The following is a 14,935-nucleotide window of genomic DNA, read 5'->3' on the forward strand; positions in this document are numbered from 1 at the left end:
CCTGACCCCAATCCGTCCAGACATAGTGCAAAGAACCCACTTACAAATTCTTTTAGAGTGATACCAAATCAGAAACGTTTAATGTGCACTGAAAAAGCCAAGTTAAGAATCAAGTTCAGACTTTAGAGGTGTGATATCTACAACTAGAGCCAAGTCAGAAAAGGGTTAGCCCTTTATGCGGCCAACTTAAACAAGACACAATTGAGGCTAACTCATCCCTCCAGGCACTTATAAAACCTACACGTGGGAACTTTTGAAAATGAAGTTAGCACCGATTGTGTCTTATTTTTCTTGGCTGTTTAATGGGCTAACCCTTTAGGAATTTGGCTCTGACTGGAGATATCACACTTTTATGTGTCTGACCTCCTCCTTCAACTTTCTTTTTTTTGTGTATATATAGTATTTAAAATATCAGATATGGTGTTACATTATGAAGTTTAATAATGGTAAAAGATAAAAACAAAATATGAAAAAGAACAGAATGTGCTTAAATAACAATGTAATTAGACTACCAGGGACATACTGCTTTCTTTGTGGTCTAGTCACATTTAGGGATTGAGTTGGATAGTACTGGTTAAGATCACCAATGAAGCTCTTTGGGAGAATTCCCAAACCAAGCCTTGTTCACCCACTCCCATTACATGCATAGGCAAACATGCTTAAAAGGGGTCTGCAGGGTATGTGGGCATAATAAGGCATGAATTAAGAGGTGCACAGCAGACAGATAATGTACTTTAGTCCAAAGGTAGCTCCTGTCCAATTGCCTCAGTGTTTTAAGCTAATAGATTGTGTGTCATTGCTGAAGGGCTGGCAGTTCCTGAGGCTACAGGCACAGGGGGGAAAGAGGATGTTGAGAACATAATAAATAATTGCTTTCAAGGGTGTTTTCCTACTGAGATGTTCTGTGTTGTGCCTGTCAGCAAACTTCCACTGCTTTGAGGCTGTAAATTTAAACACCTACTCGTCAATGCAGTGTTGGCTGCATAGATTATCCAAGAAACATTTCATGGCATTTGATTAACTTGTAAATCTTTATCGCAATGCAATAATGAAAGCATCTCTACTGAAATCTCCTATACACCCAATTTTGGGCCACTATCCCAAGTGGCCTCTTTCTGAGACACATATATATAGAAAATTGTACTTTATTTTTGGTCCAATAACCAAGTAATTATACTTGACTGTTCCTTTAACAAGGCCTTCAGTTGAAAAGCATATACAGTTTAATAAGTAAGATGTATATTTATCCTTATATTTTCTAGACTTAGGTCCTACAAATTGGTGTTCTTTTTTTTTTTTTTTTTTTTTTAAAGTTTATGTTTTTCAGCATGGGTGTGCCCATGTGGGAAATATCTTCAACTGTTTATCATGATCTAAGATTTTATTCTTAATTCATGAGGTTGATTATAATGCAAAATTGATGAAAGGATACTTCCTGCTGTCAAATGTTAGTCAAGATTCTGTGTACTGAGCTCAGGAAAGGGCATTGTAAATATATATATCTTAATTCTTACTCAGTCCTTTTCTTATTGTTGTGCAGCTAAGGGTAATTCTCTTAAAAATTTGTTGGCATTTTTTATTTGGCAGTTTCATGCTGAGGTAAATGTTGGCAAGTGAACAAACAGCTTCTGTTCCAGCTACTCTATGGTTCCATTCCAGGTCAGTCCCAGGATCTTGGCATGATTTGAGAAGTTTCTGCTGGGCTCCACCATTTCTGGCCAAGGAGACCTCTGGGAAGCCAAGCTCAGGAATGTAGCCATTCCACTGAACCATTTCCATGGAATGACTCATTTGGAAATCTGTTTTTCCTCTGTGAGATTTCCTGGATCTATCAGTTACTGAAATTCCTAAGCAAAAGATACCATTTCAGGACTTGACCATTGTTTTTTGTTTGTATGTGTATGATATTTTTTTCTTAGAAACCTGAGGATGGCTTAACTAAATATCTGTTGCCCGGGTCTATATTCTTCAGGACTCACTTCTGAAAATCTAAGATTCCTTTGAAGTGGTTCGTATTGTTAAATGACTGAATCTTTACTTTTCTGTTTCTGCAGACCTCATACAAATTATTTTATTTTCAAAATAGACAACTAAAAATTGTAGTATCTTGTACATGATGTTTTAGATTATGCACACATTGTGGAAAGGCTCAGTGGAGCTAATTAACATATCTATTACCTCACATACTTATCCCTTTTTTGTGGTGAGAACACTTAAAATCTATTCTCTTAGCAATTTTCAAAGTACAGTACTGTTATTAACTACGGTCACTCCATTGTACAACTGATTAGGAATATACTCTGCCTCTCAAACTGGAATTTTGTATCCTTTGACCAGCCTCACCCCAAACCCCATGTATCCAGCTCCTGTTAATCACTATTCTACTCTCTACTTAGATTAGTTCGACTTTTTAGATTCCACATATATGTGAGATTATGTGGTATCTGTCTTTCTGTGCCTGGTTTATTTCACTTGTTAGAACTTCATTCTTTTTTAAGGCTGAATAGTATTCCTTTGTATATGTTTAGCATATTTTCTTTATCCATTGATCCACTCATGAACACTTAGGTTGATTTGGTATCTTGGCTATTTGCCAATAATGCTGCAATAAACACGGGAGTGCAAATATCTCTCTGACATACTACTGATTTCGTTTTCTTTGGATATACACCCAGTATTGGGATTGCTAGATCCAATGGTAGTTCAATTTTTAATATTTTTGAGAAACCTCCATACTGCTTTCTATAATGACTGTACTAATTTCCTCCCACCAACAATGTGAAAGGGTTTCCTTTCCTCCATATCCTCATCAGCAATTATCTCTCATCTAATTGTGAATATCCATTTCAATAGGTGTGAGATGATATCTTATTTTGTTTTAATTTATATTTTCCTGATGATTAGTGATGTTGAGCATTTTGTTGTATACTTACTAGCCATTTGTATTTATTCTTTGGAGAAATGTCTAATCAGGTCCTTTAGCCATGTTTTAATTGGGTTATTTGTTTTCTTGCTACTGAATTGAATTCCTTGTATGTTTTGGATATTAACTTATTATCAGATGTATGAGTTTGCAAATATTTTCTCCCACCCATAGGTTGTCTCTTCACTCTGTTGATTGTTTCTTTGGCTTGCATGAGCTTTTTAATTTGATGTAATCTTATTTGTCTATTTTTGCTTTAGTTGGTTTTGCTTTTGAGGTCATATCCAAAAAAAAAAAAAAAATCCTTGCCCAGATCAATGTCATTGAACTTTTCTCTTACGTGTTCTGGTAATTTTTTTTCTTTTTGTAATAATTTTATTAAGTTCAGGGGTACATGTGCAGGTTTGTTACATAGGTAAACATGTGTCATGGAAGTTTTTGTACAGATTATTTCATTACTCACGTATTAAGACTAGTAGCAGTAGTTACTTCCCCCCGACCAACCAACAGTGTGTGTTGTTCCCCTCTATCTGTCCATGTGTTCTCATTGTTTAGCTTCCACTTGTAAGTGAGAATATGCAGTGTTTGATTTTCTGTTCCTACCCTAGTTTGCTAAGGATGATGACCTCCAGCTGCATCCATGTCCCTGCAAAGGACATAACATTGTTCCTTTCTTCTTTTTTTTTTTTTTTTTCCAATTATACTTTAAATTCTGGGATACATTTACAGAACATGCAGGTTTGTTACATAGGTATACATGTGCCATGGTAGTTTGCTGCACCCATCTACACGTCACCTACATTAGGTATTTCTCCTAAGGCTATCGCTCCCCTAGCCCAAAAACCCCTGACAGGCCCTGATGTGTGATGTTCCCCTCCCTGTGTCCATCTGTTCTCATTGTTCAACTCCCACTTATTAGTGAGAACATGCAGTGTTTGGTTTTCTGTTCCTGTGTTAGTTTGCTAAGAATGATGGTTTCGAACTTCACCCATGTCCCTGCAAAGGACCTGAACTCATCCTTTTTTATGACTGCATAGTATTCCATGGTGTATATATGCCACATTTTCTTTATACAGTCTATCATTGATGGGCATTTGGGTTGGTTCCAAGTCTTTGCTATTGTGAACAGTGCTGCAATAAACATACATGTGCATGCGTCTTTAGAGTAGAATGACTTATAATCCTTTGGGTATACACTCAGTAATGGGATTGCTGGGTCAAATGGCATTTCTGGTTCTAGATCCTTGAGGAATCGTCACACTGTCCTCCACAAAGGTTTCACGTTTAAGTCTTTAAGCCATTTTGAGTTGGTTTTTGCATTCTTCTGCATGTGGATATCCAGTCGTTTCAGTGCCATTTATTGAAGAGACTGTCCTTTTTCCATTGTGTGTTCTTGGCACCTTGCTAAAAATCAATTCACTGTGAATGTATGGTTTTTTCTTGAGTCCTTTCTTCCGTTCTATTGGTCTATGTATCTGTTTTTTGCCAATACTATGTTGTTTTGATTACTGTAGCTTTGAAGTTTATTTTGAAGTCAGGTAGAGTAAAACCCCAGTGTTGTTCTTTTTGCTCAAGATTGCTTTGGCTATTTGGGGTCTTTTCTAGTTCCATATGAACTTTAGAATTGTTTTCTCTACTTGTGTGACAAATGCTGTTGGAATTTTGATAGGGATTACATTGAATCTGTAGATCACTTTGAGTAGTATGGAGATTTTAACAATATTAATGATTCCAATCCAAGAACACAGGATATCTTTTTATTTATTTTTGCCTTTCTGTATTTCTTTCATCAATGTTTTATAGTTTCCAGTGTATAGGTCTTTTGCCTCCTTCTTTAAGTTTATTTCTAATCATTTTATTTTATTTTTTGGTAGCTATTGTGACTGGCATTGTTTTCTTGATTTCTTTTTCAGATAGTTTATTGTTAGTGAATAGAAATGCTACTGTTTTTGTATGTTAATTATGTATCCTGCAACTTTATTGGATTATTGGTTCTAATAGTTTTTGAGTGGAGTCTTAAGTTTTCTATATATGAGATCATGCTATCTGCAAACAGGAACAAATTAACTTCTTCCTTTTCAATTTGGGTGATCTTTTCTTTTTTCCTTCCTTCCTTCCTTCCTTCCTACCTTCCTTTCTTCCCTCCTTCCCTTCTTCTCTTCTGTTGTTCTCCTCCTCCTTCTTCTTCTCCTCCTCCTCCTTTTCCTCCTCCTTCCTTCCTTCCTTCCTTCCTTCCTCTTTCTTTCTTTCTTTCTTTCTTTCTTTCTTTCTTTCTTTCTTTCTTTCTTTCTTTCTTTCTTTCTTTCTTTCTTCTTTCTCTTTCTTTTCTTTTCTTTTCTTTTCTTTCTTCTCTCTCTCTCTTCCTTCCTTCCTTCTTTCCTTCCTTCTTTCTCCCTCTCTCTCTTTCTTCCTTTTTTTTTTTTTTTTTTTGAGATGAAATCTCACTTGGTCATGCAGGCTGGAGTGTAGTGGTGCAATCTTAGCTCACTGCAGCCTCTGCCCCCCGGATTTAAGCAATTCTCATGCATCAGCCTCCCCAGTAGCTGGGATTACAGGCGTGAGACCCCACGCTCTCTGCCTCACAAAAATAAACTTTCTTTTTTCTTTTCTCCTTCCTTCTTTCTTTCTTCCTTCTTTCTTTCTTTCTTTCTTTCTTTCTTTCTTTCTTTCTTTCTTTCTTTCTTTCTTTCTTTCTTTCTGTCTTTCATCCATCCTCTCTCTCTCTCTTTCTTTTTCTCTTCCTGTCCTTGTTTTTGATTAGGTGATTTTCTCTAGCTATGTACTTTGCTTATTTTTTATCTTTTGTGTATCTACGATAGGTTTTTGCTTTGTGCTTACCATGGGGCTCACATAAAACATCTTATAATAAGCCATTTTAAGCTGATAACAACTTAAATTTTATCACATTGAAAAACTCAAAATGTTTATTCTATCCTCCCCATTTTATCTTTTGTGGGTCACAATCTATTTCTTTTCACATTGTGTATCCTTTAACAAATTATTATACTATCATTGTTTTTAATAATTTGGTCTTTTTGCCTTTATACTAAAGATATAAGTGATTAACACACTACTATTATGGTATTACAATATTCTGATTTTGACTGTTTACTTACTTTTGCCAGTGTGTGTTTTTTTTAAATTATTTTATTTTTTATTATTATTATACTTTAAGTTCTAATCTACTCATGTGACAAAGGGCTAATATCCAGAACCTACAAAGAACTCAAACAAATTTACAAGAAAAAAACAAACAACCCCATCAAAAAGTGGGCAAAGGATATGAACAGACATTTCTCAAAAGAAGACATTCATACAGCCAACAGACACATGAAAAAATGCTCATCATCACTGGCCATCAGAGAAATGCAAATCAAAACCACAATGAGATACCATCTCACACCAGTTAGAATGGCGATCATTAAAATGTCAGGAAACAACAGGTGCTGGAGAGGATGTGGAGAAATAGGAACACTTTTACACTGTTGGTGGGATTGTAAACTAGTTCAACCATTATGGAAAACAGTATGGCGATTCCTCAAGGATCTAGAACTAGAGGTACCATATGACCCAGCCATCCCATTACTGGGTATATACCCAAAGGATTATAAATCATGCTGCTATAAAGACACGTGCACACGTATGTTTATTGCGGCACTATTCACAATAGCAAAGACTTGGAATCAACCCAAATGTCCATCAGTGACAGACTGGATTAAGAAAATGTGGCACATATACACCATGGAATACTATGCAGCCATATTTTTATACATTTTCCTATTACCAATTAATTTCTTTCTCTTTTGACTGAAAAACTCTTTTTAGCATTTCCTGTAAGACAGGTCTGGTGGTGGTAAACTCCCTAAGTTTTTGTTTTTTGGGAAAGTCATTGTCTCTCCTTCATTTCTGAAGGATAAGTTTTCCAGATACAGTAATCTTGGTTAGTAGTTTTTTTTTCCCTTTCAACACCTCAGATATATCATCTGACTCTCTCTTGGCCTGCAAAGCTTTTGCTTAAAAATCTGCTGCTAGACTTATTGAAATTCCCTTATATGTGATTTGCTTCTTTTCTCTTTCTGCTTTTAGGATATTCTCATTGTCTTTGATTTTGGATAGTTTGATTATAATATGTATTGATGTAGCCTTGTTTGGATTGAATCTGATTGGACACTTTTAATCTCCTATATATTTATATTTGGAAAGTTATCTGCTTTTATTTTGTAAAAATAAGCTTTCTACTACTTGTCCTCTCTCCCCTCCTTCTTAAACTCCTAAAACTCAAACATTTGCTCTTTTGATACTACCCAATAAATCCCATAATTTTTCTTCATTCCTTTTTATTTTTTCTCCTCTGACTATATATTTTTAAATAAGCTGTCTACAGGTTGACAGATTTTATTTTCTGCTTGATCAGTTCTGCTGTTGATGCTCTCTACTGCTTTTCTCATTTCACTTATTATAATTTTCAGCTCTAGAATTTGTTTTTTAAAAAATAATTTTAATCTCTCCATTAAATTTCTAATTTTGGTCATTTATTGTTTTCCTGATTTCATTGGTTTGTATTTTTTTGAAGTTCACTTATCATTCTTAAAACTATTATTTTGAATTCTTTATCAAGCAGTTCATATATCTTCATTTTTGGACGGTCATTCACTAGGAGATTATTGTGTTCTTTTGCTGGTATTACACATCCTTGGTCTTTCATACTTCTTGTTGCCTTACAGTGATGTCTGTGCATTTGAAGAAAGAGAGAGGCATCCTAGTCTTTGCAGACTGACTTTATTTGGGAAAGTCCTTTGGCTGTCAGCCCACTCAAAGATTTTGGGCAGGCTATTTGGCATGATCCACAGACAGGATTGCTGCTGGAGTTCTCTGGAAGTTCGCCTTGGTGTCTGGGCCCATAAAGTTGAGCCTGAGACTTGGATCCACTGGACCCACCTGTTGGTTGGGTCCACAGAGAGGATGTGATTGCAGCCTGTGTCTGTGAAGCCTGGGTCCATAGAGGCTGCTCTGGTGGTTTGGGTTCTGAGCCTGAGTCTGCAAGGACTGGCCAGGTGCTGGGATTGGCTTGGTACCTGGGTCCACTGGGGTGGGTCTAGCACCTGAGTCCATGGGAATGGCCATGGGCCCTGGGTCTACTGACGGGAACCTGGAGCCTTGGTCCATGGGAACTGGTCTATCTACCAAGGCCTCCCAGACTCCAGCTGGGTCTGTTGAAGCATGGGGCTAGAGGGGTCGGCCTGGTGGGTGAGGCTGCAGGGACCCACCTGGGACTAAGCAAGCCCAGAGTTTGTGTCCACAGGTGCTGCAGGCATAGGGCATGAGGCCAGGGGTGCCAGCCTGGAGCAGGTTCAAATTCTAGGACTCTGTGGGCCAACCTAGTTCTGGGCTGTTCTAAAATCTTGGACAGGCTTGGAGTTTGAGCCACAGGGGCTTGCATGTTGCTAGGTATGCCTGGTGCCTTTACCCACAGGTGGGTCAATGATAATCTTGAAAGACACAATCTCAAATGCCATCATCTCAAATGTTTAAAATTCTGAAAGATCAAAATCCCAAAAATATAATTCTGAAAAAAATAATTAAAAAATTCTTTAAAAGACATTATTTACATTTTAAAAGGAGATTTACTTTACAAACACATAAAAACATGACAGAATACTTCATAGGCCGTTTTACACAATAAAATAGAAAATAATAACTTACATATTATTGCAAAAGACTTATTGCACGTGCTTATTGCAAGCATAAGCACTCAAGTATGCTACTGACAGTAGCATGAGTAGAACAGTTAGGAGCAGAGAATCATATTCATAAAGAATTAGATCAAAAAGCAAAATGTATGAACACACATCACTATGGTTGGTAATTGTGTGCAACCAGCTTTATAACTACAGTGATCTAAAATACCATGATGAGCTATCTAAGTCTTTTGGCAAGATCAGTCAAAAACCACAATGGGTTACTACTGCATATGCAGTTGCCCAAAGAGCTGAGATCTTGAGAATCTTATATTTCACAAATGCAGATGTATAAAAAAGGACATCTCTTCATTTATTGAAGGAAATTTCAATGATTTTACATTGAGAGTCAGAGAAGCTGATGGTATTACTCTCAGTCCAAGCCTGAAAGGCTCAGGACCTAGGTGTCTGGTAGTATAAGCCCTGGAGTCCAAAAGCTGGCAAGCCTGGAGTTCTGATGTCCAAGGAAGCAGAAGAAAAGTCTTTCCCAGCTCTCAGACAGAGATCAGTTTACCTTCTGTATTTCTTCTCTCTGGGACCCTTGCTAATTTGATGGTGCCCATCAAAGCTGAGGACAGATCTTCCCCACCTAGCCCACACAGACTCACATACACACTAATCTACTCTGGAAACACTCTCACAGACACACCCCAAATAATTTTCTATTAGGTTTCTAGATATTCCTTAATTCAGTCAAATTGATTCTAAAAGTAAGTCCACAAGGCTACCCTTTGTCAACCTGTACCCATACATAGCTCCTTAAACCATATTTAATTTTCAATCAAAGGCAGAAACAAAGTATATTTCATCTAAAATGACACAACTATCCTGTGGTTGTGATGTTTGAAATTTTATTTATTTATTTATTTTTGAGATGGAGTCTCACTCCGTCACCCAGGCTGGAGTGCAGTGGCATGATCTCAGCTCACTCCATTTCCTGGGTTCAAGCGATTCTACTGCCTCAGTCTCCTGAGTAGCTGGGAGTAGAGGCGTGTGCCACCCCAGCTGGCTAATTTTTGTGCTTTAGTAGAGATGGGGTTTCACCATGTTGTCCAGGTTGGTCTTGAACTTCTGACCTCAGGGCATCCGTCCGCCTTGGCGTCCCAAAGTGCTGGGATTACAGGAGTGAGCCAACACGTCTGGCTTGATATTTAAAATTTTAGATGTTAGGGATTTTTTACATTTCCGCATTTGGGATTATGGCATTAAGGATTGTATTTTTTGGGATTGTGGTCTAAACTTGCAGGGGTCAGCCTGGAGGATGGGTCCAAGGGTGCTGGCTGGATGACTAGGGCTACAGGAACTGACCTGGTGTGTGGGTGGACCTGAGGCCTGGGCCTGTGGAGCCCAGCCCTGTGATACCTAGTCTATCAGACTGGCCTGGAACTTGGGGTTGCAAGATCCTATTTGTGGCTGGTGCAGACTTAAAGGCTCAGTCCATGGGTGCTGTCCTGGAGCTTAGGGCCACAGGGTCTGGTCTGGTGCTGAGAAAGCCTGTGCCTGTATCTCAACTGATGGGTCCCTGGCCTGTAGGTGCTAGTTTGATGGCTTGGGCTCTGGGTGCCAGCCTGGTGCTGGGCCATGCCTGAAGCCTGGTGCTGTGGGGGTCAGCCTGGTGCTGGAGGTGGTCTAGAGACTGGGTTGGCTGGGGTTGGCTTAGTGGTGGGGTAGTTCAGAGACTGATTCTACATTGCAGGCCTGGGGTTTGGGCCTATGGGATCCAGTCTGGTGCCTGGGTAGGCCTGGAAGTTTAGTCTGTGGGTATTGAGCCTGAGTCTGTGTCCGTCTGCACCTGCCCAGTGCTGGGTTTTACTGCAGTGGGCTGGGTATTGGAGTTCAAGGCAAAGTCCTATGCTCTCCTTCCTTTCCTTCCCCCAAGCAGAAGGTATCTCCTCTCCAGCCTGTGCTGCCTGGACATGGGGGAGAGGTGACATGGGTAATGTGAAACTGTCTTTCTGACCCTCTTCAGTGTGCCTTTTCTCGTTTTGTGCCACACCCAGGTGCTGTAATCTCTTACTTGGTTTCCTTACCTCTTGCAAATGTATTTTCATGCATGGATAGTTGTTCAAATCAATGTTTCTGTGAGAGGCATGAGTGCAGGAAAATTCAATTCCACAATCTTGCCAACATTTTTTCACATAATTTTTCTTAATATCGCTAATGGTCTTTACAACTTTGTAATTGATTTATTTTCCTGTTTGGAGTGTTAAAATGTACAGTGATGGAAAATGATGGTATATTGGAAAGACTTCATCTAAAGATGTGAGAAATTAAAGGAAATTTTAATGCATTCACCAGATATTAATTATATAGCTGCTCTGTGCAAGGTGCATAATAAATGAATATTTACCAAGGACATTTATATTTTAGAATGATCTAGATATTGTATGACATTGATTGGAATGTCCTTTATTTGAATGAACATTGTTACTTGAGCCATGCGTAAAAGAATTTCCTGGGAGAAATGAATCTTTGAGAAAAGCAGTCTTGATTTAGTGGAGATATAGTGGAAAGAACCTTTTCTAAAAATGGGAAGAATGGCAACAAAATAGAGAAATAAAAGTTTTAAAAGGGCTAAATCAAGTATGCATTTTCAGTTTAGGAGCTTTGCCCTAATTGACTTTATGTAAGACAATATATTTAATGTCCTGAAAAAAGGGGATAATGAAATAATGATGTTAGGGAGGCACTGTTACTGAAAAGTTTTAAAGACCATGGTGAGGAAGCCAACTAGACAATAGTTGAGAGATTGATTTTTACACCCTTTTCTTTATGTTTAACCCAATCTTCTGGAGTGGTAATGTTTTCCTCTTTGAGTTGTTAATTAGATCATCTTAATTAAGAATAAAAAATGTGAAAGAAAATACATAGTATTCTTAAGAAAAGTAATTGATCTACTCTCAGTGCCCAGTGAAGTGCCTGGAATGTGATATTTGCTCAATAAGCAAGGAATGTTCAGATGAATGACAGGTCCCAAGCAAGTTCAACTCTTCACTTCCCTGAGCGTTTATTGCACATGCTCATTGTTGATCACAGATTCCTCTTTAACTGAATAATCACTACTCTTTATATGTTGAAATCTCACCCTTGACCATTTCACAGAAACTCAGAAACTTTCCTAGATGGGAATAGTCCGTCTGAACGGTAGTAAACAAGATACTAAAGTTTGCATTATGGAAAACAAATGATGCATAAAAGTTGTGTGCAATGACTTAGAAAGAAAAAAAATGACAATTTTTAACCTACATCTGCTTCTTTAATTGTTTTGGCATGTGAGAATCAGAGTCATGCAGGCATGCAAATATTAGCACATCAGAAGACTGCCCCATGGCTGCTCAGATGCCTTTTTGGTATACCTCTACGCTGCAGAATAGATTCAAAATAGCAAAAAGCAAGTCAGTGTTGTCATATGTGAAATGACTGAAGGTAGTCTTGAACCTTCTCACTGGAGCAACTGTCATGGGGTTAAAGACTTCTACCAAGGCTGCAATGAACCATAAAATCATCCCCACATCTGACATATGGTTCATAACAGGTTGAACACCCATCAAAGATTACAGAGTGATATTTGACAGCAAATACTTTTGTGGTATCATTTGTTTGGATTTTTAAGAGTGAATATATATATTATTAATATTTCCTTTCCTTTGTGTTTATTGCCTTCCCATACATTTTTTTAGGAGTTTGAAAGAAAAACTTCAGAAAAATGCCATAAGTGTCAATAAATTTTCTGAAGAGAGTTTAATGACATAGTGAAGATTTTTCCTTTTTTTTTTTGGATGGAGTCTCGCTCTGTCACCTAGATGGGAGTGTGGTGGTGCGATCTCGGCTCATTGAAACCTCCACCTCCCAGGTTCAAGTGATTCTTCTGCCTCAGCCTCCCAAGTAGCTGGGATTACAAGCATGCACCACCATGCCTGGCTAACTGTTGTATTTTTAGTAGAGATGGGGTTTTGTCATGTTGGCCAGGCTGGTCTTGAACTTCTGACCTCAAGTGATCTGCTTGCCTTGGCTTCCCAAAGTGCTGGGATTATATCACCATGCCTAGCTGTGATATGATCTCGGCTCATTGCCTCCCTCCTGGTTTCCAGCCATTCTCCTGCCTCAGCCTCACGAGTAGCTAGGATTACAGGCATGCACTAGCATGCCCAGCCAATTTTTGTATTGTTAATAGAGATGGGGTTTCGCTATGTTGGCCAGGCTGGTCTCGAACTACTGACCTCAGGTGATCCGCCTGCCTTGGTCTCCCGAAGTGCTGGAATTACAGGTGTGAGCCACCACTCCTGGAAAGATTTCTTAAATAAAAAATTGTCTCTTGTCACAGACATGGATGTTCTTCCGGTTATTGAGTGAAAGGAGACTGCCAACACCACCACAACCACATCGACAATACTGACAATAGCAGAGAACAACCATATTTTACAGATGCAGCAAGTGAGGCTGGTGGTGGGTAAATAGCAAAACCAAGGTTACATCACTACAGCTAGTAAATGGCAAAGCTATGGTTTGATTCCAGGATTTTCCAACTCTCTAAACTACTGTTGAGTTCCCAATTATGTCTTATTACATATACAGTTGTATATCTATCTATCAATACATGAGGTGTCTATGCAAGATTGGTTCCAGAACCTTCCATGGATACCAAAATCCAAGGATACTAAAGTCCCTTGTATAAAATGGTGTAGTATTTGCAAATAACCTATGTACATCCTCCTGTATACTTTAAATCACCTCTAGATTACTGAAAACACCTACTACAAAGCCTACATATGACTTCATTTGTGTGGATTCAAAGTAGTACTTGGCATGCACCAAATTCAAGTTTTGCTTTTTGGAACTTTCTAGAATTTTTTTTTCCATATACTTTCAATCTACAGTTGTTGAATCTACAGACATGGAACCCATTGATATGGAGAGCAGACTACCTATGATGGTGCTAGTCTTGGTGGTTGAGTCATCCAGTATAAGACATATCCCTGCTGTTTCAAGGATCATATTCTTGTCAGGAAGATAAGAAATGTTTAAACAGGCCAGGAACCGTGGCTCACACCTGTAATCCCAGCACTTTGGGAGGCCGAGGTGAGCGGATCACCTGAGGTCGGGAGTTTGAGACCAGCCTGGTCAACATGGAAAAATCTCGTCTCTACTAAAAATACAAAAAAACTAGCCAGGTGTGTTGATGCGTGCCTGCAATCCTAGCCACTCAGGGGACTGAGGCAAGAGAATCGCTTGAACCAGGGAGGCGGAGGTTGCAGTGAGCTGAGATTATGCCACTGCATTCCAGCCTGGGTGACAGAGTGAGACTCCATCTCAAAAACAAAACAAAACAAAACACACACACAAAAAAGAAAAAGAAATGTTTAAACAAGAACTCATCAAAATACAGGGCAATAAACAAGATGTGAAAACTTAACAGAACTCTACACAGGAAAGTGGAGGAGAGAGTTAAAAGAATAGGTAATCATTTTTTTCAAGATAGATGTATGTTTTGGTCCAAATCGGTTGTTTTCTGTAATATAAAACATGCTATTATTTACCAGGACATGCAAATCTACTTGAGGAGAAAAGACACAGCATTTTCATGAACGTTACAGCTCTGTATAGTTTCAGAAGATACTGATGCGATCAGGGAGGGCTACGCAGAAAAAGGTGGGGCTTGAGTGGGGCCTTGAAAGATGAGTGAGATCTGGATGGGAAGAGGAGAATGTTCCAGGCCACTACAACGGTTCACATAACAGCATGGAGTTGAGTGTGTGTGAGGAGTGACTGTAACATACTGAGCAAATTGGCCTTTATAGAAAATAGGTTTTCTGGGGAAGTGGTACAAGATAAGACTAGAAACTTATAATAACCAACAGAGACCACCTGGCAGGAAGAGGGAAGCTAACTGCAGGGGAAAAAGAAGATACACACTTCATCTCTCAAAATTGCCTCGGGGTTGGCTGTGTTCACATATTAACGTTTCAGCCTGAGATCTTTCCTCAAAAACTCTTATTTTACCATTAAGCACCAAAACCAGATGAATACTGAAATAATTATCTGAAAAAGAGGAAGTAAAAGTTGGGAAATTATTTCCATAACAGCAGAGCATTTCCTTAGGTGAAACAATGTGAGTTGTATCTTTTATTATTTTTAATATTTTACTAAAAGTAAAGTCCTTGGAGGGTCAAAAATAAACTTTTATCTTCAGTCATTCTTCTTATCTTTGAAACTTATCCGATAAGAGTATTTTCAACTTTTGAGTTGCAGGAACAAACATTCTTAATAAAATTAT

The sequence above is a fragment of the Theropithecus gelada genome, chromosome 17, assembly GCF_003255815.1.
Source record: "Theropithecus gelada isolate Dixy chromosome 17, Tgel_1.0, whole genome shotgun sequence".
NCBI classification, from domain to species: Eukaryota; Metazoa; Chordata; class Mammalia; order Primates; family Cercopithecidae; genus Theropithecus; species Theropithecus gelada.